At 49.7% G+C, this 21,285-nt stretch overlaps 24 non-coding genes across 24 annotated transcripts; 16 read left to right on the top strand and 8 right to left on the bottom strand.

Moving 5' to 3' along the window:
* Nucleotides 1-1,275: 1,275 nt before the first annotated feature.
* Trnap-ugg (transfer RNA proline (anticodon UGG)) lies at nt 1,276-1,347 on the top strand. Its single transcript has one exon. It is a non-coding gene; the product is annotated as a tRNA-Pro (tRNA).
* A 604-nt stretch (nt 1,348-1,951) lies between these two features.
* Trnav-uac (transfer RNA valine (anticodon UAC)) lies at nt 1,952-2,024 on the bottom strand. The gene has a single exon. It is a non-coding gene; the product is annotated as a tRNA-Val (tRNA).
* Nucleotides 2,025-2,259: 235 nt separating this feature from the next.
* On the top strand, nt 2,260-2,331 carry Trnap-cgg (transfer RNA proline (anticodon CGG)). Its single transcript has one exon. It is a non-coding gene; the product is annotated as a tRNA-Pro (tRNA).
* Nucleotides 2,332-3,962: 1,631 nt separating this feature from the next.
* On the top strand, nt 3,963-4,034 carry Trnap-ugg (transfer RNA proline (anticodon UGG)). Its single transcript has one exon. It is a non-coding gene; the product is annotated as a tRNA-Pro (tRNA).
* Nucleotides 4,035-4,638: 604 nt separating this feature from the next.
* On the bottom strand, nt 4,639-4,711 carry Trnav-uac (transfer RNA valine (anticodon UAC)). Its single transcript has one exon. It is a non-coding gene; the product is annotated as a tRNA-Val (tRNA).
* A 235-nt stretch (nt 4,712-4,946) lies between these two features.
* On the top strand, nt 4,947-5,018 carry Trnap-cgg (transfer RNA proline (anticodon CGG)). Its single transcript has one exon. It is a non-coding gene; the product is annotated as a tRNA-Pro (tRNA).
* Nucleotides 5,019-6,649: 1,631 nt separating this feature from the next.
* Nucleotides 6,650-6,721, top strand: Trnap-ugg (transfer RNA proline (anticodon UGG)). Its single transcript has one exon. It is a non-coding gene; the product is annotated as a tRNA-Pro (tRNA).
* Nucleotides 6,722-7,325: 604 nt separating this feature from the next.
* On the bottom strand, nt 7,326-7,398 carry Trnav-uac (transfer RNA valine (anticodon UAC)). The gene has a single exon. It is a non-coding gene; the product is annotated as a tRNA-Val (tRNA).
* A 235-nt stretch (nt 7,399-7,633) lies between these two features.
* Nucleotides 7,634-7,705, top strand: Trnap-cgg (transfer RNA proline (anticodon CGG)). Its single transcript has one exon. It is a non-coding gene; the product is annotated as a tRNA-Pro (tRNA).
* Nucleotides 7,706-9,232: 1,527 nt separating this feature from the next.
* Nucleotides 9,233-9,304, top strand: Trnap-ugg (transfer RNA proline (anticodon UGG)). The gene has a single exon. It is a non-coding gene; the product is annotated as a tRNA-Pro (tRNA).
* Nucleotides 9,305-9,908: 604 nt separating this feature from the next.
* Nucleotides 9,909-9,981, bottom strand: Trnav-uac (transfer RNA valine (anticodon UAC)). The gene has a single exon. It is a non-coding gene; the product is annotated as a tRNA-Val (tRNA).
* A 235-nt stretch (nt 9,982-10,216) lies between these two features.
* Trnap-cgg (transfer RNA proline (anticodon CGG)) lies at nt 10,217-10,288 on the top strand. Its single transcript has one exon. It is a non-coding gene; the product is annotated as a tRNA-Pro (tRNA).
* Nucleotides 10,289-11,815: 1,527 nt separating this feature from the next.
* Nucleotides 11,816-11,887, top strand: Trnap-ugg (transfer RNA proline (anticodon UGG)). The gene has a single exon. It is a non-coding gene; the product is annotated as a tRNA-Pro (tRNA).
* Nucleotides 11,888-12,491: 604 nt separating this feature from the next.
* Nucleotides 12,492-12,564, bottom strand: Trnav-uac (transfer RNA valine (anticodon UAC)). The gene has a single exon. It is a non-coding gene; the product is annotated as a tRNA-Val (tRNA).
* Nucleotides 12,565-12,799: 235 nt separating this feature from the next.
* On the top strand, nt 12,800-12,871 carry Trnap-cgg (transfer RNA proline (anticodon CGG)). The gene has a single exon. It is a non-coding gene; the product is annotated as a tRNA-Pro (tRNA).
* Nucleotides 12,872-14,398: 1,527 nt separating this feature from the next.
* Nucleotides 14,399-14,470, top strand: Trnap-ugg (transfer RNA proline (anticodon UGG)). Its single transcript has one exon. It is a non-coding gene; the product is annotated as a tRNA-Pro (tRNA).
* A 604-nt stretch (nt 14,471-15,074) lies between these two features.
* Nucleotides 15,075-15,147, bottom strand: Trnav-uac (transfer RNA valine (anticodon UAC)). Its single transcript has one exon. It is a non-coding gene; the product is annotated as a tRNA-Val (tRNA).
* Nucleotides 15,148-15,382: 235 nt separating this feature from the next.
* Nucleotides 15,383-15,454, top strand: Trnap-cgg (transfer RNA proline (anticodon CGG)). The gene has a single exon. It is a non-coding gene; the product is annotated as a tRNA-Pro (tRNA).
* A 1,631-nt stretch (nt 15,455-17,085) lies between these two features.
* On the top strand, nt 17,086-17,157 carry Trnap-ugg (transfer RNA proline (anticodon UGG)). Its single transcript has one exon. It is a non-coding gene; the product is annotated as a tRNA-Pro (tRNA).
* A 604-nt stretch (nt 17,158-17,761) lies between these two features.
* On the bottom strand, nt 17,762-17,834 carry Trnav-uac (transfer RNA valine (anticodon UAC)). The gene has a single exon. It is a non-coding gene; the product is annotated as a tRNA-Val (tRNA).
* A 235-nt stretch (nt 17,835-18,069) lies between these two features.
* Trnap-cgg (transfer RNA proline (anticodon CGG)) lies at nt 18,070-18,141 on the top strand. Its single transcript has one exon. It is a non-coding gene; the product is annotated as a tRNA-Pro (tRNA).
* A 1,527-nt stretch (nt 18,142-19,668) lies between these two features.
* Trnap-ugg (transfer RNA proline (anticodon UGG)) lies at nt 19,669-19,740 on the top strand. The gene has a single exon. It is a non-coding gene; the product is annotated as a tRNA-Pro (tRNA).
* A 604-nt stretch (nt 19,741-20,344) lies between these two features.
* On the bottom strand, nt 20,345-20,417 carry Trnav-uac (transfer RNA valine (anticodon UAC)). The gene has a single exon. It is a non-coding gene; the product is annotated as a tRNA-Val (tRNA).
* Nucleotides 20,418-20,652: 235 nt separating this feature from the next.
* On the top strand, nt 20,653-20,724 carry Trnap-ugg (transfer RNA proline (anticodon UGG)). The gene has a single exon. It is a non-coding gene; the product is annotated as a tRNA-Pro (tRNA).
* Nucleotides 20,725-21,285: the final 561 nt, after the last annotated feature.

Here is a 21,285-nt window from a genome sequence, read left to right as displayed (position 1 = left end):
CAATCGCTTCGTTAGCGGCACGGTGCCTGGGCTCGGCGGCAGCTCTACATGGAGGCACCAGCAGCCCAGCCAGGCCGCCGCCGGCACCGGCGCGCCGCAGCGCAGGAAGCCGGCGCCCGCCCTGCAATGCCCCCCGTCGCTGCATATTCCACCCGCCTTATATCCTCCCCATGTCTGACTCACTACCCTAAATGACACTGCGGTCGACGTGCTTTTTACTATCGCTTTTGGAAGAACCAAGGCGCATATTCTAGTGTCGAACCGGTATTGCAAATTTGGATTAAGCAAAAATTTATTGTGTGGTCGAGCGACACCCTCGGCTCGCTCTTCCTACATGATCGCTTCTTGCGAGGAATAATTCCTAGCGCGCCGATGGCTTCAGAGTTGGTCTTCTCGAAGTTTTGCTTCCGCACTGCATTCCGCAATCTTTTCGTTATGAGCTTCGGTTTCCCGACTTTCTAGTGTTTAGTGCGTTTGGCTTCTCTTAACCCTTAGCCACCGCTTGCCGAAATTTCCACGCTGTCATATGTCGATCTGCAGAGCTCAATGAAGGCATCGCGGCCATTCCTGAGCTCATGGAACGGCCGAATCTGTAGTTGTTTCCAGATCTCTCCCACACAACGGCCTCCCAGTAGCTTGGATTACAGGAGTACGCCACTACTCCCAGCCGCAGATTCACCTTTGAAAGCAGAATGACATGAGCTACGCGCAACTCCGATTGTTTTTTTGTTGTGTCTGGCCTACTTTGAAAGACTTTGTAGTCGATTTACTTACTACTATCGCTGTTGGAAACCAGGATACCACACAGTATTCTAGAGACGATCAGGCAATGAAAATTTAGAATAAGTAAAACAGTATCAAAAGAATTTGTGTGGTGGAGCAGCACATGCAATTTATGCTTCCTAGATAATCGTTACTGCATAGAATAATTCTTTTGTCTGCGGCGTCTTCAGTATCCGTCTTGTGGAAATTTTACTTGCAGTATATTGTGCAATCTTTTCGTTATGAGTTGGTGCTTGGTTTCCCGATGTTCTTTTGTTTAGTGCATTCGCCTTCTCTTAACCCTGAGAAACCACATACCGAAACTGAAGCACTGCCGGCTGTTCATAAGCAGTGTTCGATGAAGTTATTTCCCTTTTTATTCGTTGCCTTTAATATTCTTCTCATCATTGGTGAGTGCTGCCTGCAGAAAGCGTTTATCTTGCGAATTCACGTGAAAGTTTGTGTTCCCTGTGAGGTCCACTACTTGGGATTAACTTGATGCTCCAGGCAGGTGGCTCGTTGGTCTAGGGGTATGATTCCTGCTTTGGGTGCAGGAGGTCCCGGGTTCAAATCCCGGACGAGCCCTGCCATTTTGACCGTGCTGAAGAGTAGGTGGAACTCAGCCCCGGTTGCAGCTCCTCAATGAAGAGTAGACGCCTGTTATAGCACGTGGATATAACAAGAATGCGGCACCAGTAAAGTACGTAGGTGGAATTCGGTAGAAACGCAGACGGTAATTTTGCATGCAACGGAAAGCAAGGTTGTCTTTGCGGAATATGTGCACCGTGAGTGGAGATTCAGCTTAACTGTGCGACAGTCTACCCTCATCTTACTAACGACGGCAACAACAAAGGTGTGGTGGCATGTGAGATTGAGAGTGGCTAAGAGTTTCTCATTATTAGTTAGCATCACACTTTGACAGAGCTGTGACAAGGCGAGTAGGGTGAGCTCAGGAAAGCCATTAGCAAGCGCACTTGAAGTAGCCCTGAAGAACCGGATTATAAATTTTGCCAGCCATAATGGAGCTAGGGGCGTTCCCAGTTACCAAATACCGGTGCAATAAGAGAGCAACAGTATTTGACAGTAAAATGACGCCCTATCCGTCTAGCATACGACATTGCTTGTCTCTGCATACGCGGACGTGAGGTCATCTCGGAAATGAAATCCGAAATATAGATTAAAATTGTTGTGTTCCCGCCCGGGATCGAACCGGGGACCTTCTGCGTGTAAAGCAGACGTGATAACCGCTACACCACGGAAACGACGGTTATTTTCGTGTACCACCCGGAGACTCGTAATAGCAACAGTTTTTCTTCTGTGTTAGAAAGGGCATCGGCTACGAGCTCCCTCCGATTCGTGAAGTTCCTATAGTAAAAGACGTCGATGAAAACAATCCAACCGCGACAGACAGGGAGAACGCTGGGCGAGCTGCAGCCCTACAGGGTGAGACCATCAAAGGTGGCGTCATTCACATGCAGTGCGTTTTCGGAACGGACAGGCTCGTTGGTCTAGGGGTATGATTCCTGCTTCGGGTGCAGGAGGTCCCGGGTTCAAATCCCGGACGAGCCCTTGCGTTTTGTACAACGGTGTGGTAACAAATCGCATGGCGGCGGCTGTTTCGCGCATTTCCAGGCCTCCAAGTCAGCGCTAAAATCCGACAACCAGTTCTGAAACAGTTTCATGTTTCATTTGAGCCATGTGCACCCTGCTGGTGGAACGTTTGAAGTTGATTTAAGTGGTCACTGCAGAGATCGTAGCAAGTGTCTTGCTGAGTGCGACGAAAACGGGTTTCCGCCCGCAATCGAACCAGGGACCTTCTGCGTGTTAGGCACGGCGCCTGGGCTCGGCGGCAGCTGCTGCTCTTTCTTTCCTTACGAGATACCGTCGATTCGCGCAGTCGTTATTGCAAAAGATGTCACCAAAGGCAATCGCTTCGTTAGCGGCACGGTGCCTGGGCTCGGCGGCAGCTCTACATGGAGGCACCAGCAGCCCAGCCAGGCCGCCGCCGGCACCGGCGCGCCGCAGCGCAAGAAGCCGGCGCCCGCCCTGCAATGCCCCCCGTCGCTGCATATTCCACCCGCCTTATATCCTCCCCATGTCTGACTCACTACCCTAAATGACACTGCGGTCGACGTGCTTTTTACTATCGCTTTTGGAAGAACCAAGGCGCATATTCTAGTGTCGAACCGGTATTGCAAATTTGGATTAAGCAAAAATTTATTGTGTGGTCGAGCGACACCCTCGGCTCGCTCTTCCTACATGATCGCTTCTTGCGAGGAATAATTCCTAGCGCGCCGATGGCTTCAGAGTTGGTCTTCTCGAAGTTTTGCTTCCGCACTGCATTCCGCAATCTTTTCGTTATGAGCTTCGGTTTCCCGACTTTCTAGTGTTTAGTGCGTTTGGCTTCTCTTAACCCTTAGCCACCGCTTGCCGAAATTTCCACGCTGTCATATGTCGATCTGCAGAGCTCAATGAAGGCATCGCGGCCATTCCTGAGCTCATGGAACGGCCGAATCTGTAGTTGTTTCCAGATCTCTCCCACACAACGGCCTCCCAGTAGCTTGGATTACAGGAGTACGCCACTACTCCCAGCCGCAGATTCACCTTTGAAAGCAGAATGACATGAGCTACGCGCAACTCCGATTGTTTTTTTGTTGTGTCTGGCCTACTTTGAAAGACTTTGTAGTCGATTTACTTACTACTATCGCTGTTGGAAACCAGGATACCACACAGTATTCTAGAGACGATCAGGCAATGAAAATTTAGAATAAGTAAAACAGTATCAAAAGAATTTGTGTGGTGGAGCAGCACATGCAATTTATGCTTCCTAGATAATCGTTACTGCATAGAATAATTCTTTTGTCTGCGGCGTCTTCAGTATCCGTCTTGTGGAAATTTTACTTGCAGTATATTGTGCAATCTTTTCGTTATGAGTTGGTGCTTGGTTTCCCGATGTTCTTTTGTTTAGTGCATTCGCCTTCTCTTAACCCTGAGAAACCACATACCGAAACTGAAGCACTGCCGGCTGTTCATAAGCAGTGTTCGATGAAGTTATTTCCCTTTTTATTCGTTGCCTTTAATATTCTTCTCATCATTGGTGAGTGCTGCCTGCAGAAAGCGTTTATCTTGCGAATTCACGTGAAAGTTTGTGTTCCCTGTGAGGTCCACTACTTGGGATTAACTTGATGCTCCAGGCAGGTGGCTCGTTGGTCTAGGGGTATGATTCCTGCTTTGGGTGCAGGAGGTCCCGGGTTCAAATCCCGGACGAGCCCTGCCATTTTGACCGTGCTGAAGAGTAGGTGGAACTCAGCCCCGGTTGCAGCTCCTCAATGAAGAGTAGACGCCTGTTATAGCACGTGGATATAACAAGAATGCGGCACCAGTAAAGTACGTAGGTGGAATTCGGTAGAAACGCAGACGGTAATTTTGCATGCAACGGAAAGCAAGGTTGTCTTTGCGGAATATGTGCACCGTGAGTGGAGATTCAGCTTAACTGTGCGACAGTCTACCCTCATCTTACTAACGACGGCAACAACAAAGGTGTGGTGGCATGTGAGATTGAGAGTGGCTAAGAGTTTCTCATTATTAGTTAGCATCACACTTTGACAGAGCTGTGACAAGGCGAGTAGGGTGAGCTCAGGAAAGCCATTAGCAAGCGCACTTGAAGTAGCCCTGAAGAACCGGATTATAAATTTTGCCAGCCATAATGGAGCTAGGGGCGTTCCCAGTTACCAAATACCGGTGCAATAAGAGAGCAACAGTATTTGACAGTAAAATGACGCCCTATCCGTCTAGCATACGACATTGCTTGTCTCTGCATACGCGGACGTGAGGTCATCTCGGAAATGAAATCCGAAATATAGATTAAAATTGTTGTGTTCCCGCCCGGGATCGAACCGGGGACCTTCTGCGTGTAAAGCAGACGTGATAACCGCTACACCACGGAAACGACGGTTATTTTCGTGTACCACCCGGAGACTCGTAATAGCAACAGTTTTTCTTCTGTGTTAGAAAGGGCATCGGCTACGAGCTCCCTCCGATTCGTGAAGTTCCTATAGTAAAAGACGTCGATGAAAACAATCCAACCGCGACAGACAGGGAGAACGCTGGGCGAGCTGCAGCCCTACAGGGTGAGACCATCAAAGGTGGCGTCATTCACATGCAGTGCGTTTTCGGAACGGACAGGCTCGTTGGTCTAGGGGTATGATTCCTGCTTCGGGTGCAGGAGGTCCCGGGTTCAAATCCCGGACGAGCCCTTGCGTTTTGTACAACGGTGTGGTAACAAATCGCATGGCGGCGGCTGTTTCGCGCATTTCCAGGCCTCCAAGTCAGCGCTAAAATCCGACAACCAGTTCTGAAACAGTTTCATGTTTCATTTGAGCCATGTGCACCCTGCTGGTGGAACGTTTGAAGTTGATTTAAGTGGTCACTGCAGAGATCGTAGCAAGTGTCTTGCTGAGTGCGACGAAAACGGGTTTCCGCCCGCAATCGAACCAGGGACCTTCTGCGTGTTAGGCACGGCGCCTGGGCTCGGCGGCAGCTGCTGCTCTTTCTTTCCTTACGAGATACCGTCGATTCGCGCAGTCGTTATTGCAAAAGATGTCACCAAAGGCAATCGCTTCGTTAGCGGCACGGTGCCTGGGCTCGGCGGCAGCTCTACATGGAGGCACCAGCAGCCCAGCCAGGCCGCCGCCGGCACCGGCGCGCCGCAGCGCAAGAAGCCGGCGCCCGCCCTGCAATGCCCCCCGTCGCTGCATATTCCACCCGCCTTATATCCTCCCCATGTCTGACTCACTACCCTAAATGACACTGCGGTCGACGTGCTTTTTACTATCGCTTTTGGAAGAACCAAGGCGCATATTCTAGTGTCGAACCGGTATTGCAAATTTGGATTAAGCAAAAATTTATTGTGTGGTCGAGCGACACCCTCGGCTCGCTCTTCCTACATGATCGCTTCTTGCGAGGAATAATTCCTAGCGCGCCGATGGCTTCAGAGTTGGTCTTCTCGAAGTTTTGCTTCCGCACTGCATTCCGCATTCTTTTCGTTATGAGTTTCGGTTTCCCGACTTTCTAGTGTTTAGTGCGTTTGGCTTCTCTTAACCCTTAGCCACCGCTTGCCGAAATTTCCACGCTGTCATATGTCGATCTGCAGAGCTCAATGAAGGCATCGCGGCCATTCCTGAGCTCATGGAACGGCCGAATCTGTAGTTGTTTCCAGATCTCTCCCACACAACGGCCTCCCAGTAGCTTGGATTACAGGAGTACGCCACTACTCCCGGCCGCAGATTCACCTTTGAAAGCAGAATGACATGAGCTACGCGCAACTCCGATTGTTTTTTTGTTGTGTCTGGCCTACTTTGAAAGACTTTGTAGTCGATTTACTTACTACTATCGCTGTTGGAAACCAGGATACCACACAGTATTCTAGAGACGATCAGGCAATGAAAATTTAGAATAAGTAAAACAGTATCAAAAGAATTTGTGTGGTGGAGCAGCACATGCAATTTATGCTTCCTAGATAATCGTTACTGCATAGAATAATTCTTTTGTCTGCGGCGTCTTCAGTATCCGTCTTGTGGAAATTTTACTTGCAGTATATTGTGCAATCTTTTCGTTATGAGTTGGTGCTTGGTTTCCCGATGTTCTTTTGTTTAGTGCATTCGCCTTCTCTTAACCCTGAGAAACCACATACCGAAACTGAAGCACTGCCGGCTGTTCATAAGCAGTGTTCGATGAAGTTATTTCCCTTTTTATTCGTTGCCTTTAATATTCTTCTCATCATTGGTGAGTGCTGCCTGCAGAAAGCGTTTATCTTGCGAATTCACGTGAAAGTTTGTGTTCCCTGTGAGGTCCACTACTTGGGATTAACTTGATGCTCCAGGCAGGTGGCTCGTCGGTCTAGGGGTATGATTCCTGCTTTGGGTGCAGGAGGTCCTGGGTTCAAATCCCGGACGAGCCCTGCCATTTTGACCGTGCTGAAGAGTAGGTGGAACTCAGCCCCGGTTGCAGCTCCTCAATGAAGAGTAGACGCCTGTTATAGCACGTGGATATAACAAGAATGCGGCACCAGTAAAGTACGTAGGTGGAATTCGGTAGAAACGCAGACGGTAATTTTGCATGCAACGGAAAGCAAGGTTGTCTTTGCGGAATATGTGCACCGTGAGTGGAGAGTCAGCTTAACTGTGCGACAGTCTACCCTCATCTTACTAACGACGGCAACAACAAAGGTGTGGTGGCATGTGAGATTGAGAGTGGCTAAGAGTTTCTCATTATTAGTTAGCATCACACTTTGACAGAGCTGTGACAAGGCGAGTAGGGTGAGCTCAGGAAAGCCATTAGCAAGCGCACTTGAAGTAGCCCTGAAGAACCGGATTATAAATTTTGCCAGCCATAATGGAGCTAGGGGCGTTCCCAGTTACCAAATACCGGTGCAATAAGAGAGCAACAGTATTTGACAGTAAAATGACGCCCTATCCGTCTAGCATACGACATTGCTTGTCTCTGCATACGCGGACGTGAGGTCATCTCGGAAATGAAATCCGAAATATAGATTAAAATTGTTGTGTTCCCGCCCGGGATCGAACCGGGGACCTTCTGCGTGTAAAGCAGACGTGATAACCGCTACACCACGGAAACGACGGTTCTTTTCGTGTACCACCCGGAGACTCGTAATAGCAACAGTTTTTCTTCTGTGTTAGAAAGGGCATCGGCTACGAGCTCCCTCCGATTCGTGAAGTTCCTATAGTAAAAGACGTCGATGAAAACAATCCAACCGCGACAGACAGGGAGAACGCTGGGCGAGCTGCAGCCCTACAGGGTGAGACCATCAAAGGTGGCGTCATTCACATGCAGTGCGTTTTCGGAACGGACAGGCTCGTTGGTCTAGGGGTATGATTCCTGCTTCGGGTGCAGGAGGTCCCGGGTTCAAATCCCGGACGAGCCCTTGCGTTTTGTACAACGGTGTGGTAACAAATCGCATGGCGGCGGCTGTTTCGCGCATTTCCAGGCCTCCAAGTCAGCGCTAAAATCCGACAACCAGTTCTGAAACAGTTTCATGTTTCATTTGAGCCATGTGCACCCTGCTGGTGGAACGTTTGAAGTTGATTTAAGTGGTCACTGCAGAGATCGTAGCAAGTGTCTTGCTGAGTGCGACGAAAACGGGTTTCCGCCCGCAATCGAACCAGGGACCTTCTGCGTGTTAGGCACGGCGCCTGGGCTCGGCGGCAGCTGCTGCTCTTTCTTTCCTTACGAGATACCGTCGATTCGCACAGTCGTTATTGCAAAAGATGTCACCAAAGGCAATCGCTTCGTTAGCGGCACGGTGCCTGGGCTCGGCGGCAGCTCTACATGGAGGCACCAGCAGCCCAGCCAGGCCGCCGCCGGCACCGGCGCGCCGCAGCGCAAGAAGCCGGCGCCCGCCCTGCAATGCCCCCCGTCGTTGCATATTCCACCCGCCTTCTAGTGTCGAACCGGTATTGCAAATTTGGATTAAGCAAAAATTTATTGTGTGGTCGAGCGACACCCTCGGCTCGCTCTTCCTACATGATCGCTTCTTGCGAGGAATAATTCCTAGCGCGCCGATGGCTTCAGAGTTGGTCTTCTCGAAGTTTTGCTTCCGCACTGCATTCCGCAATCTTTTCGTTATGAGCTTCGGTTTCCCGACTTTCTAGTGTTTAGTGCGTTTGGCTTCTCTTAACCCTTAGCCACCGCTTGCCGAAATTTCCACGCTGTCATATGTCGATCTGCAGAGCTCAATGAAGGCATCGCGGCCATTCCTGAGCTCATGGAACGGCCGAATCTGTAGTTGTTTCCAGATCTCTCCCACACAACGCCCTCCCAGTAGCTTGGATTACAGGAGTACGCCACAGATTCACCTTTGAAAGCAGAATGACATGAGCTACGCGCAACTCCGATTGTTTTTTTGTTGTGTCTGGCCTACTTTGAAAGACTTTGTAGTCGATTTACTTACTACTATCGCTGTTGGAAACCAGGATACCACACAGTATTCTAGAGACGATCAGGCAATGAAAATTTAGAATAAGTAAAACAGTATCAAAAGAATTTGTGTGGTGGAGCAGCACATGCAATTTATGCTTCCTAGATAATCGTTACTGCATAGAATAATTCTTTTGTCTGCGGCGTCTTCAGTATCCGTCTTGTGGAAATTTTACTTGCAGTATATTGTGCAATCTTTTCGTTATGAGTTGGTGCTTGGTTTCCCGATGTTCTTTTGTTTAGTGCATTCGCCTTCTCTTAACCCTGAGAAACCACATACCGAAACTGAAGCACTGCCGGCTGTTCATAAGCAGTGTTCGATGAAGTTATTTCCCTTTTTATTCGTTGCCTTTAATATTCTTCTCATCATTGGTGAGTGCTGCCTGCAGAAAGCGTTTATCTTGCGAATTCACGTGAAAGTTTGTGTTCCCTGTGAGGTCCACTACTTGGGATTAACTTGATGCTCCAGGCAGGTGGCTCGTCGGTCTAGGGGTATGATTCCTGCTTTGGGTGCAGGAGGTCCTGGGTTCAAATCCCGGACGAGCCCTGCCATTTTGACCGTGCTGAAGAGTAGGTGGAACTCAGCCCCGGTTGCAGCTCCTCAATGAAGAGTAGACGCCTGTTATAGCACGTGGATATAACAAGAATGCGGCACCAGTAAAGTACGTAGGTGGAATTCGGTAGAAACGCAGACGGTAATTTTGCATGCAACGGAAAGCAAGGTTGTCTTTGCGGAATATGTGCACCGTGAGTGGAGATTCAGCTTAACTGTGCGACAGTCTACCCTCATCTTACTAACGACGGCAACAACAAAGGTGTGGTGGCATGTGAGATTGAGAGTGGCTAAGAGTTTCTCATTATTAGTTAGCATCACACTTTGACAGAGCTGTGACAAGGCGAGTAGGGTGAGCTCAGGAAAGCCATTAGCAAGCGCACTTGAAGTAGCCCTGAAGAACCGGATTATAAATTTTGCCAGCCATAATGGAGCTAGGGGCGTTCCCAGTTACCAAATACCGGTGCAATAAGAGAGCAACAGTATTTGACAGTAAAATGACGCCCTATCCGTCTAGCATACGACATTGCTTGTCTCTGCATACGCGGACGTGAGGTCATCTCGGAAATGAAATCCGAAATATAGATTAAAATTGTTGTGTTCCCGCCCGGGATCGAACCGGGGACCTTCTGCGTGTAAAGCAGACGTGATAACCGCTACACCACGGAAACGACGGTTATTTTCGTGTACCACCCGGAGACTCGTAATAGCAACAGTTTTTCTTCTGTGTTAGAAAGGGCATCGGCTACGAGCTCCCTCCGATTCGTGAAGTTCCTATAGTAAAAGACGTCGATGAAAACAATCCAACCGCGACAGACAGGGAGAACGCTGGGCGAGCTGCAGCCCTACAGGGTGAGACCATCAAAGGTGGCGTCATTCACATGCAGTGCGTTTTCGGAACGGACAGGCTCGTTGGTCTAGGGGTATGATTCCTGCTTCGGGTGCAGGAGGTCCCGGGTTCAAATCCCGGACGAGCCCTTGCGTTTTGTACAACGGTGTGGTAACAAATCGCATGGCGGCGGCTGTTTCGCGCATTTCCAGGCCTCCAAGTCAGCGCTAAAATCCGACAACCAGTTCTGAAACAGTTTCATGTTTCATTTGAGCCATGTGCACCCTGCTGGTGGAACGTTTGAAGTTGATTTAAGTGGTCACTGCAGAGATCGTAGCAAGTGTCTTGCTGAGTGCGACGAAAACGGGTTTCCGCCCGCAATCGAACCAGGGACCTTCTGCGTGTTAGGCACGGCGCCTGGGCTCGGCGGCAGCTGCTGCTCTTTCTTTCCTTACGAGATACCGTCGATTCGCACAGTCGTTATTGCAAAAGATGTCACCAAAGGCAATCGCTTCGTTAGCGGCACGGTGCCTGGGCTCGGCGGCAGCTCTACATGGAGGCACCAGCAGCCCAGCCAGGCCGCCGCCGGCACCGGCGCGCCGCAGCGCAAGAAGCCGGCGCCCGCCCTGCAATGCCCCCCGTCGTTGCATATTCCACCCGCCTTCTAGTGTCGAACCGGTATTGCAAATTTGGATTAAGCAAAAATTTATTGTGTGGTCGAGCGACACCCTCGGCTCGCTCTTCCTACATGATCGCTTCTTGCGAGGAATAATTCCTAGCGCGCCGATGGCTTCAGAGTTGGTCTTCTCGAAGTTTTGCTTCCGCACTGCATTCCGCAATCTTTTCGTTATGAGCTTCGGTTTCCCGACTTTCTAGTGTTTAGTGCGTTTGGCTTCTCTTAACCCTTAGCCACCGCTTGCCGAAATTTCCACGCTGTCATATGTCGATCTGCAGAGCTCAATGAAGGCATCGCGGCCATTCCTGAGCTCATGGAACGGCCGAATCTGTAGTTGTTTCCAGATCTCTCCCACACAACGCCCTCCCAGTAGCTTGGATTACAGGAGTACGCCACAGATTCACCTTTGAAAGCAGAATGACATGAGCTACGCGCAACTCCGATTGTTTTTTTGTTGTGTCTGGCCTACTTTGAAAGACTTTGTAGTCGATTTACTTACTACTATCGCTGTTGGAAACCAGGATACCACACAGTATTCTAGAGACGATCAGGCAATGAAAATTTAGAATAAGTAAAACAGTATCAAAAGAATTTGTGTGGTGGAGCAGCACATGCAATTTATGCTTCCTAGATAATCGTTACTGCATAGAATAATTCTTTTGTCTGCGGCGTCTTCAGTATCCGTCTTGTGGAAATTTTACTTGCAGTATATTGTGCAATCTTTTCGTTATGAGTTGGTGCTTGGTTTCCCGATGTTCTTTTGTTTAGTGCATTCGCCTTCTCTTAACCCTGAGAAACCACATACCGAAACTGAAGCACTGCCGGCTGTTCATAAGCAGTGTTCGATGAAGTTATTTCCCTTTTTATTCGTTGCCTTTAATATTCTTCTCATCATTGGTGAGTGCTGCCTGCAGAAAGCGTTTATCTTGCGAATTCACGTGAAAGTTTGTGTTCCCTGTGAGGTCCAGTACTTGGGATTAACTTGATGCTCCAGGCAGGTGGCTCGTTGGTCTAGGGGTATGATTCCTGCTTTGGGTGCAGGAGGTCCCGGGTTCAAATCCCGGACGAGCCCTGCCATTTTGACCGTGCTGAAGAGTAGGTGGAACTCAGCCCCGGTTGCAGCTCCTCAATGAAGAGTAGACGCCTGTTATAGCACGTGGATATAACAAGAATGCGGCACCAGTAAAGTACGTAGGTGGAATTCGGTAGAAACGCAGACGGTAATTTTGCATGCAACGGAAAGCAAGGTTGTCTTTGCGGAATATGTGCACCGTGAGTGGAGATTCAGCTTAACTGTGCGACAGTCTACCCTCATCTTACTAACGACGGCAACAACAAAGGTGTGGTGGCATGTGAGATTGAGAGTGGCTAAGAGTTTCTCATTATTAGTTAGCATCACACTTTGACAGAGCTGTGACAAGGCGAGTAGGGTGAGCTCAGGAAAGCCATTAGCAAGCGCACTTGAAGTAGCCCTGAAGAACCGGATTATAAATTTTGCCAGCCATAATGGAGCTAGGGGCGTTCCCAGTTACCAAATACCGGTGCAATAAGAGAGCAACAGTATTTGACAGTAAAATGACGCCCTATCCGTCTAGCATACGACATTGCTTGTCTCTGCATACGCGGACGTGAGGTCATCTCGGAAATGAAATCCGAAATATAGATTAAAATTGTTGTGTTCCCGCCCGGGATCGAACCGGGGACCTTCTGCGTGTAAAGCAGACGTGATCACCGCTACACCACGGAAACGACGGTTCTTTTCGTGTACCACCCGGAGACTCGTAATAGCAACAGTTTTTCTTCTGTGTTAGAAAGGGCATCGGCTACGAGCTCCCTCCGATTCGTGAAGTTCCTATAGTAAAAGACGTCGATGAAAACAATCCAACCGCGACAGACAGGGAGAACGCTGGGCGAGCTGCAGCCCTACAGGGTGAGACCATCAAAGGTGACGTCATTCACATGCAGTGCGTTTTCGGAACGGACAGGCTCGTTGGTCTAGGGGTATGATTCCTGCTTCGGGTGCAGGAGGTCCCGGGTTCAAATCCCGGACGAGCCCTTGCGTTTTGTACAACGGTGTGGTAACAAATCGCATGGCGGCGGCTGTTTCGCGCATTTCCAGGCCTCCAAGTCAGCGCTAAAATCCGACAACCAGTTCTGAAACAGTTTCATGTTTCATTTGAGCCATGTGCACCCTGCTGGTGGAACGTTTGAAGTTGATTTAAGTGGTCACTGCAGAGATCGTAGCAAGTGTCTTGCTGAGTGCGACGAAAACGGGTTTCCGCCCGCAATCGAACCAGGGACCTTCTGCGTGTTAGGCACGGCGCCTGGGCTCGGCGGCAGCTGCTGCTCTTTCTTTCCTTACGAGATACCGTCGATTCGCGCAGTCGTTATTGCAAAAGATGTCACCAAAGGCAATCGCTTCGTTAGCGGCACGGTGCCTGGGCTCGGCGGCAGCTCTACATGGAGGCACCAGCAGCCCAGCCAGGCCGCCGCCGGCACCGGCGCGCCGCAGCGCAAGAAGCCGGCGCCCGCCCTGCAATGCCCCCCGTCGTTGCATATTCCACCCGCCTTCTAGTGTCGAACCGGTATTGCAAATTTGGATTAAGCAAAAATTTATTGTGTGGTCGAGCGACACCCTCGGCTCGCTCTTCCTACATGATCGCTTCTTGCGAGGAATAATTCCTAGCGCGCCGATGGCTTCAGAGTTGGTCTTCTCGAAGTTTTGCTTCCGCACTGCATTCCGCAATCTTTTCGTTATGAGCTTCGGTTTCCCGACTTTCTAGTGTTTAGTGCGTTTGGCTTCTCTTAACCCTTAGCCACCGCTTGCCGAAATTTCCACGCTGTCATATGTCGATCTGCAGAGCTCAATGAAGGCATCGCGGCCATTCCTGAGCTCATGGAACGGCCGAATCTGTAGTTGTTTCCAGATCTCTCCCACACAACGCCCTCCCAGTAGCTTGGATTACAGGAGTACGCCACAGATTCACCTTTGAAAGCAGAATGACATGAGCTACGCGCAACTCCGATTGTTTTTTTGTTGTGTCTGGCCTACTTTGAAAGACTTTGTAGTCGATTTACTTACTACTATCGCTGTTGGAAACCAGGATACCACACAGTATTCTAGAGACGATCAGGCAATGAAAATTTAGAATAAGTAAAACAGTATCAAAAGAATTTGTGTGGTGGAGCAGCACATGCAATTTATGCTTCCTAGATAATCGTTACTGCATAGAATAATTCTTTTGTCTGCGGCGTCTTCAGTATCCGTCTTGTGGAAATTTTACTTGCAGTATATTGTGCAATCTTTTCGTTATGAGTTGGTGCTTGGTTTCCCGATGTTCTTTTGTTTAGTGCATTCGCCTTCTCTTAACCCTGAGAAACCACATACCGAAACTGAAGCACTGCCGGCTGTTCATAAGCAGTGTTCGATGAAGTTATTTCCCTTTTTATTCGTTGCCTTTAATATTCTTCTCATCATTGGTGAGTGCTGCCTGCAGAAAGCGTTTATCTTGCGAATTCACGTGAAAGTTTGTGTTCCCTGTGAGGTCCAGTACTTGGGATTAACTTGATGCTCCAGGCAGGTGGCTCGTTGGTCTAGGGGTATGATTCCTGCTTTGGGTGCAGGAGGTCCCGGGTTCAAATCCCGGACGAGCCCTGCCATTTTGACCGTGCTGAAGAGTAGGTGGAACTCAGCCCCGGTTGCAGCTCCTCAATGAAGAGTAGACGCCTGTTATAGCACGTGGATATAACAAGAATGCGGCACCAGTAAAGTACGTAGGTGGAATTCGGTAGAAACGCAGACGGTAATTTTGCATGCAACGGAAAGCAAGGTTGTCTTTGCGGAATATGTGCACCGTGAGTGGAGATTCAGCTTAACTGTGCGACAGTCTACCCTCATCTTACTAACGACGGCAACAACAAAGGTGTGGTGGCATGTGAGATTGAGAGTGGCTAAGAGTTTCTCATTATTAGTTAGCATCACACTTTGACAGAGCTGTGACAAGGCGAGTAGGGTGAGCTCAGGAAAGCCATTAGCAAGCGCACTTGAAGTAGCCCTGAAGAACCGGATTATAAATTTTGCCAGCCATAATGGAGCTAGGGGCGTTCCCAGTTACCAAATACCGGTGCAATAAGAGAGCAACAGTATTTGACAGTAAAATGACGCCCTATCCGTCTAGCATACGACATTGCTTGTCTCTGCATACGCGGACGTGAGGTCATCACGGAAATGAAATCCGAAATATAGATTAAAATTGTTGTGTTCCCGCCCGGGATCGAACCGGGGACCTTCTGCGTGTAAAGCAGACGTGATAACCGCTACACCACGGAAACGACGGTTCTTTTCGTGTACCACCCGGAGACTCGTAATAGCAACAGTTTTTCTTCTGTGTTAGAAAGGGCATCGGCTACGAGCTCCCTCCGATTCGTGAAGTTCCTATAGTAAAAGACGTCGATGAAAACAATCCAACCGCGACAGACAGGGAGAACGCTGGGCGAGCTGCAGCCCTACAGGGTGAGACCATCAAAGGTGGCGTCATTCACATGCAGTGCGTTTTCGGAACGGACAGGCTCGTTGGTCTAGGGGTATGATTCCTGCTTCGGGTGCAGGAGGTCCCGGGTTCAAATCCCGGACGAGCCCTTGCGTTTTGTACAACGGTGTGGTAACAAATCGCATGGCGGCGGCTGTTTCGCGCATTTCCAGGCCTCCAAGTCAGCGCTAAAATCCGACAACCAGTTCTGAAACAGTTTCATGTTTCATTTGAGCCATGTGCACCCTGCTGGTGGAACGTTTGAAGTTGATTTAAGTGGTCACTGCAGAGATCGTAGCAAGTGTCTTGCTGAGTGCGACGAAAACGGGTTTCCGCCCGCAATCGAACCAGGGACCTTCTGCGTGTTAGGCACGGCGCCTGGGCTCGGCGGCAGCTGCTGCTCTTTCTTTCCTTACGAGATACCGTCGATTCGCGCAGTCGTTATTGCAAAAGATGTCACCAAAGGCAATCGCTTCGTTAGCGGCACGGTGCCTGGGCTCGGCGGCAGCTCTACATGGAGGCACCAGCAGCCCAGCCAGGCCGCCGCCGGCACCGGCGCGCCGCAGCGCAAGAAGCCGGCGCCCGCCCTGCAATGCCCCCCGTCGCTGCATATTCCACCCGCCTTATATCCTCCCCATGTCTGACTCACTACCCTAAATGACACTGCGGTCGACGTGCTTTTTACTATCGCTTTTGGAAGAACCAAGGCGCATATTCTAGTGTCGAACCGGTATTGCAAATTTGGATTAAGCAAAAATTTATTGTGTGGTCGAGCGACACCCTCGGCTCGCTCTTCCTACATGATCGCTTCTTGCGAGGAATAATTCCTAGCGCGCCGATGGCTTCAGAGTTGGTCTTCTCGAAGTTTTGCTTCCGCACTGCATTCCGCAATCTTTTCGTTATGAGTTTCGGTTTCCCGACTTTCTAGTGTTTAGTGCGTTTGGCTTCTCTTAACCCTTAGCCACCGCTTGCCGAAATTTCCACGCTGTCATATGTCGATCTGTAGAGCTCAATGAAGGCATCGCGGCCATTCCTGAGCTCATGGAACGGCCGAATCTGTAGTTGTTTCCAGATCTCTCCCACACAACGGCCTCCCAGTACCTTGGATTACAGGAGTACGCCACTACTCCCGGCCGCAGATTCACCTTTGAAAGCAGAATGACATGAGCTACGCGCAACTCCGATTGTTTTTTTGTTGTGTCTGGCCTACTTTGAAAGACTTTGTAGTCGATTTACTTACTACTATCGCTGTTGGAAACCAGGATACCACACAGTATTCTAGAGACGATCAGGCAATGAAAATTTAGAATAAGTAAAACAGTATCAAAAGAATTTGTGTGGTGGAGCAGCACATGCAATTTATGCTTCCTAGATAATCGTTACTGCATAGAATAATTCTTTTGTCTGCGGCGTCTTCAGTATCCGTCTTGTGGAAATTTTACTTGCAGTATATTGTGCAATCTTTTCGTTATGAGTTGGTGCTTGGTTTCCCGATGTTCTTTTGTTTAGTGCATTCGCCTTCTCTTAACCCTGAGAAACCACATACCGAAACTGAAGCACTGCCGGCTGTTCATAAGCAGTGTTCGATGAAGTTATTTCCCTTTTTATTCGTTGCCTTTAATATTCTTCTCATCATTGGTGAGTGCTGCCTGCAGAAAGCGTTTATCTTGCGAATTCACGTGAAAGTTTGTGTTCCCTGTGAGGTCCACTACTTGGGATTAACTTGATGCTCCAGGCAGGTGGCTCGTCGGTCTAGGGGTATGATTCCTGCTTTGGGTGCAGGAGGTCCTGGGTTCAAATCCCGGACGAGCCCTGCCATTTTGACCGTGCTGAAGAGTAGGTGGAACTCAGCCCCGGTTGCAGCTCCTCAATGAAGAGTAGACGCCTGTTATAGCACGTGGATATAACAAGAATGCGGCACCAGTAAAGTACGTAGGTGGAATTCGGTAGAAACGCAGACGGTAATTTTGCATGCAACGGAAAGCAAGGTTGTCTTTGCGGAATATGTGCACCGTGAGTGGAGATTCAGCTTAACTGTGCGACAGTCTACCCTCATCTTACTAACGACGGCAACAACAAAGGTGTGGTGGCATGTGAGATTGAGAGTGGCTAAGAGTTTCTCATTATTAGTTAGCATCACACTTTGACAGAGCTGTGACAAGGCGAGTAGGGTGAGCTCAGGAAAGCCATTAGCAAGCGCACTTGAAGTAGCCCTGAAGAACCGGATTATAAATTTTGCCAGCCATAATGGAGCTAGGGGCGTTCCCAGTTACCAAATACCGGTGCAATAAGAGAGCAACAGTATTTGACAGTAAAATGACGCCCTATCCGTCTAGCATACGACATTGCTTGTCTCTGCATACGCGGACGTGAGGTCATCTCGGAAATGAAATCCGAAATATAGATTAAAATTGTTGTGTTCCCGCCCGGGATCGAACCGGGGACCTTCTGCGTGTAAAGCAGACGTGATAACCGCTACACCACGGAAACGACGGTTCTTTTCGTGTACCACCCGGAGACTCGTAATAGCAACAGTTTTTCTTCTGTGTTAGAAAGGGCATCGGCTACGAGCTCCCTCCGATTCGTGAAGTTCCTATAGTAAAAGACGTCGATGAAAACAATCCAACCGCGACAGACAGGGAGAACGCTGGGCGAGCTGCAGCCCTACAGGGTGAGACCATCAAAGGTGGCGTCATTCACATGCAGTGCGTTTTCGGAACGGACAGGCTCGTTGGTCTAGGGGTATGATTCCTGCTTCGGGTGCAGGAGGTCCCGGGTTCAAATCCCGGACGAGCCCTTGCGTTTTGTACAACGGTGTGGTAACAAATCGCATGGCGGCGGCTGTTTCGCGCATTTCCAGGCCTCCAAGTCAGCGCTAAAATCCGACAACCAGTTCTGAAACAGTTTCATGTTTCATTTGAGCCATGTGCACCCTGCTGGTGGAACGTTTGAAGTTGATTTAAGTGGTCACTGCAGAGATCGTAGCAAGTGTCTTGCTGAGTGCGACGAAAACGGGTTTCCGCCCGCAATCGAACCAGGGACCTTCTGCGTGTTAGGCACGGCGCCTGGGCTCGGCGGCAGCTGCTGCTCTTTCTTTCCTTACGAGATACCGTCGATTCGCGCAGTCGTTATTGCAAAAGATGTCACCAAAGGCAATCGCTTCGTTAGCGGCACGGTGCCTGGGCTCGGCGGCAGCTCTACATGGAGGCACCAGCAGCCCAGCCATGCCGCCGCCGGCACCGGCGCGCCGCAGCGCAAGAAGCCGGCGCCCGCCCTGCAATGCCCCCCGTCGTTGCATATTCCACCCGCCTTCTAGTGTCGAACCGGTATTGCAAATTTGGATTAAGCAAAAATTTATTGTGTGGTCGAGCGACACCCTCGGCTCGCTCTTCCTACATGATCGCTTCTTGCGAGGAATAATTCCTAGCGCGCCGATGGCTTCAGAGTTGGTCTTCTCGAAGTTTTGCTTCCGCACTGCATTCCGCAATCTTTTCGTTATGAGCTTCGGTTTCCCGACTTTCTAGTGTTTAGTGCGTTTGGCTTCTCTTAACCCTTAGCCACCGCTTGCCGAAATTTCCACGCTGTCATATGTCGATCTGCAGAGCTCAATGAAGGCATCGCGGCCATTCCTGAGCTCATGGAACGGCCGAATCTGTAGTTGTTTCCAGATCTCTCCCACACAACGCCCTCCCAGTAGCTTGGATTACAGGAGTACGCCACAGATTCACCTTTGAAAGCAGAATGACATGAGCTACGCGCAACTCCGATTGTTTTTTTGTTGTGTCTGGCCTACTTTGAAAGACTTTGTAGTCGATTTACTTACTACTATCGCTGTTGGAAACCAGGATACCACACAGTATTCTAGAGACGATCAGGCAATGAAAATTTAGAATAAGTAAAACAGTATCAAAAGAATTTGTGTGGTGGAGCAGCACATGCAATTTATGCTTCCTAGATAATCGTTACTGCATAGAATAATTCTTTTGTCTGCGGCGTCTTCAGTATCCGTCTTGTGGAAATTTTACTTGCAGTATATTGTGCAATCTTTTCGTTATGAGTTGGTGCTTGGTTTCCCGATGTTCTTTTGTTTAGTGCATTCGCCTTCTCTTAACCCTGAGAAACCACATACCGAAACTGAAGCACTGCCGGCTGTTCATAAGCAGTGTTCGATGAAGTTATTTCCCTTTTTATTCGTTGCCTTTAATATTCTTCTCATCATTGGTGAGTGCTGCCTGCAGAGAGCGTTTATCTTGCGAATTCACGTGAAAGTTTGTGTTCCCTGTGAGGTCCAGTACTTGGGATTAACTTGATGCTCCAGGCAGGTGGCTCGTTGGTCTAGGGGTATGATTCCTGCTTTGGGTGCAGGAGGTCCCGGGTTCAAATCCCGGACGAGCCCTGCCATTTTGACCGTGCTGAAGAGTAGGTGGAACTCAGCCCCGGTTGCAGCTCCTCAATGAAGAGTAGACGCCTGTTATAGCACGTGGATATAACAAGAATGCGGCACCAGTAAAGTACGTAGGTGGAATTCGGTAGAAACGCAGACGGTAATTTTGCATGCAACGGAAAGCAAGGTTGTCTTTGCGGAATATGTGCACCGTGAGTGGAGATTCAGCTTAACTGTGCGACAGTCTACCCTCATCTTACTAACGACGGCAACAACAAAGGTGTGGTGGCATGTGAGATTGAGAGTGGCTAAGAGTTTCTCATTATTAGTTAGCATCACACTTTGACAGAGCTGTGACAAGGCGAGTAGGGTGAGCTCAGGAAAGCCATTAGCAAGCGCACTTGAAGTAGCCCTGAAGAACCGGATTATAAATTTTGCCAGCCATAATGGAGCTAGGGGCGTTCCCAGTTACCAAATACCGGTGCAATAAGAGAGCAACAGTATTTGACAGTAAAATGACGCCCTATCCGTCTAGCATACGACATTGCTTGTCTCTGCATACGCGGACGTGAGGTCATCTCGGAAATGAAATCCGAAATATAGATTAAAATTGTTGTGTTCCCGCCCGGGATCGAACCGGGGACCTTCTGCGTGTAAAGCAGACGTGATCACCGCTACACCACGGAAACGACGGTTCTTTTCGTGTACCACCCGGAGACTCGTAATAGCAACAGTTTTTCTTCTGTGTTAGAAAGGGCATCGGCTACGAGCTCCCTCCGATTCGTGAAGTTCCTATAGTAAAAGACGTCGATGAAAACAATCCAACCGCGACAGACAGGGAGAACGCTGGGCGAGCTGCAGCCCTACAGGGTGAGACCATCAAAGGTGGCGTCATTCACATGCAGTGCGTTTTCGGAACGGACAGGCTCGTTGGTCTAGGGGTATGATTCCTGCTTTGGGTGCAGGAGGTCCCGGGTTCAAATCCCGGACGAGCCCTTGCGTTTTGTACAACGGTGTGGTAACAAATCGCATGGCGGCGGCTGTTTCGCGCATTTCCAGGCCTCCAACTCAGCGCTAAAATCCGACAACCAGTTCTGAAACAGTTTCATGTTTCATTTGAGCCATGTGCACCCTGCTGGTGGAACGTTTGAAGTTGATTTAAGTGGTCACTGCAGAGATCGTAGCAAGTGTCTTGCTGAGTGCGACGAAAACGGGTTTCCGCCCGCAATCGAACCAGGGACCTTCTGCGTGTTAGGCACGGCGCCTGGGCTCGGCGGCAGCTGCTGCTCTTTCTTTCCTTACGAGATACCGTCGATTCGCGCAGTCGTTATTGCAAAAGATGTCACCAAAGGCAATCGCTTCGTTAGCGGCACGGTGCTTGGGCTCGGCGGCAGCTCTACATGGAGGCACCAGCAGCCCAGCCAGGCCGCCGCCGGCACCGGCGCGCCGCAGCGCAAGAAGCCGGCGCCCGCCCTGCAATGCCCCCCGTCGCTGCATATTCCACCCGCCTTATATCCTCCCCATGTCTGACTCACTACCCTAAATGACACTGCGGTC

The sequence above is a fragment of the Schistocerca cancellata genome, unplaced genomic scaffold (assembly GCF_023864275.1).
Source record: "Schistocerca cancellata isolate TAMUIC-IGC-003103 unplaced genomic scaffold, iqSchCanc2.1 HiC_scaffold_1087, whole genome shotgun sequence".
NCBI classification, from domain to species: Eukaryota; Metazoa; Arthropoda; class Insecta; order Orthoptera; family Acrididae; genus Schistocerca; species Schistocerca cancellata.
Note: the sequence above shows the minus strand (reverse complement) of the source record. Positions and strands in the feature narration are given on the sequence as shown.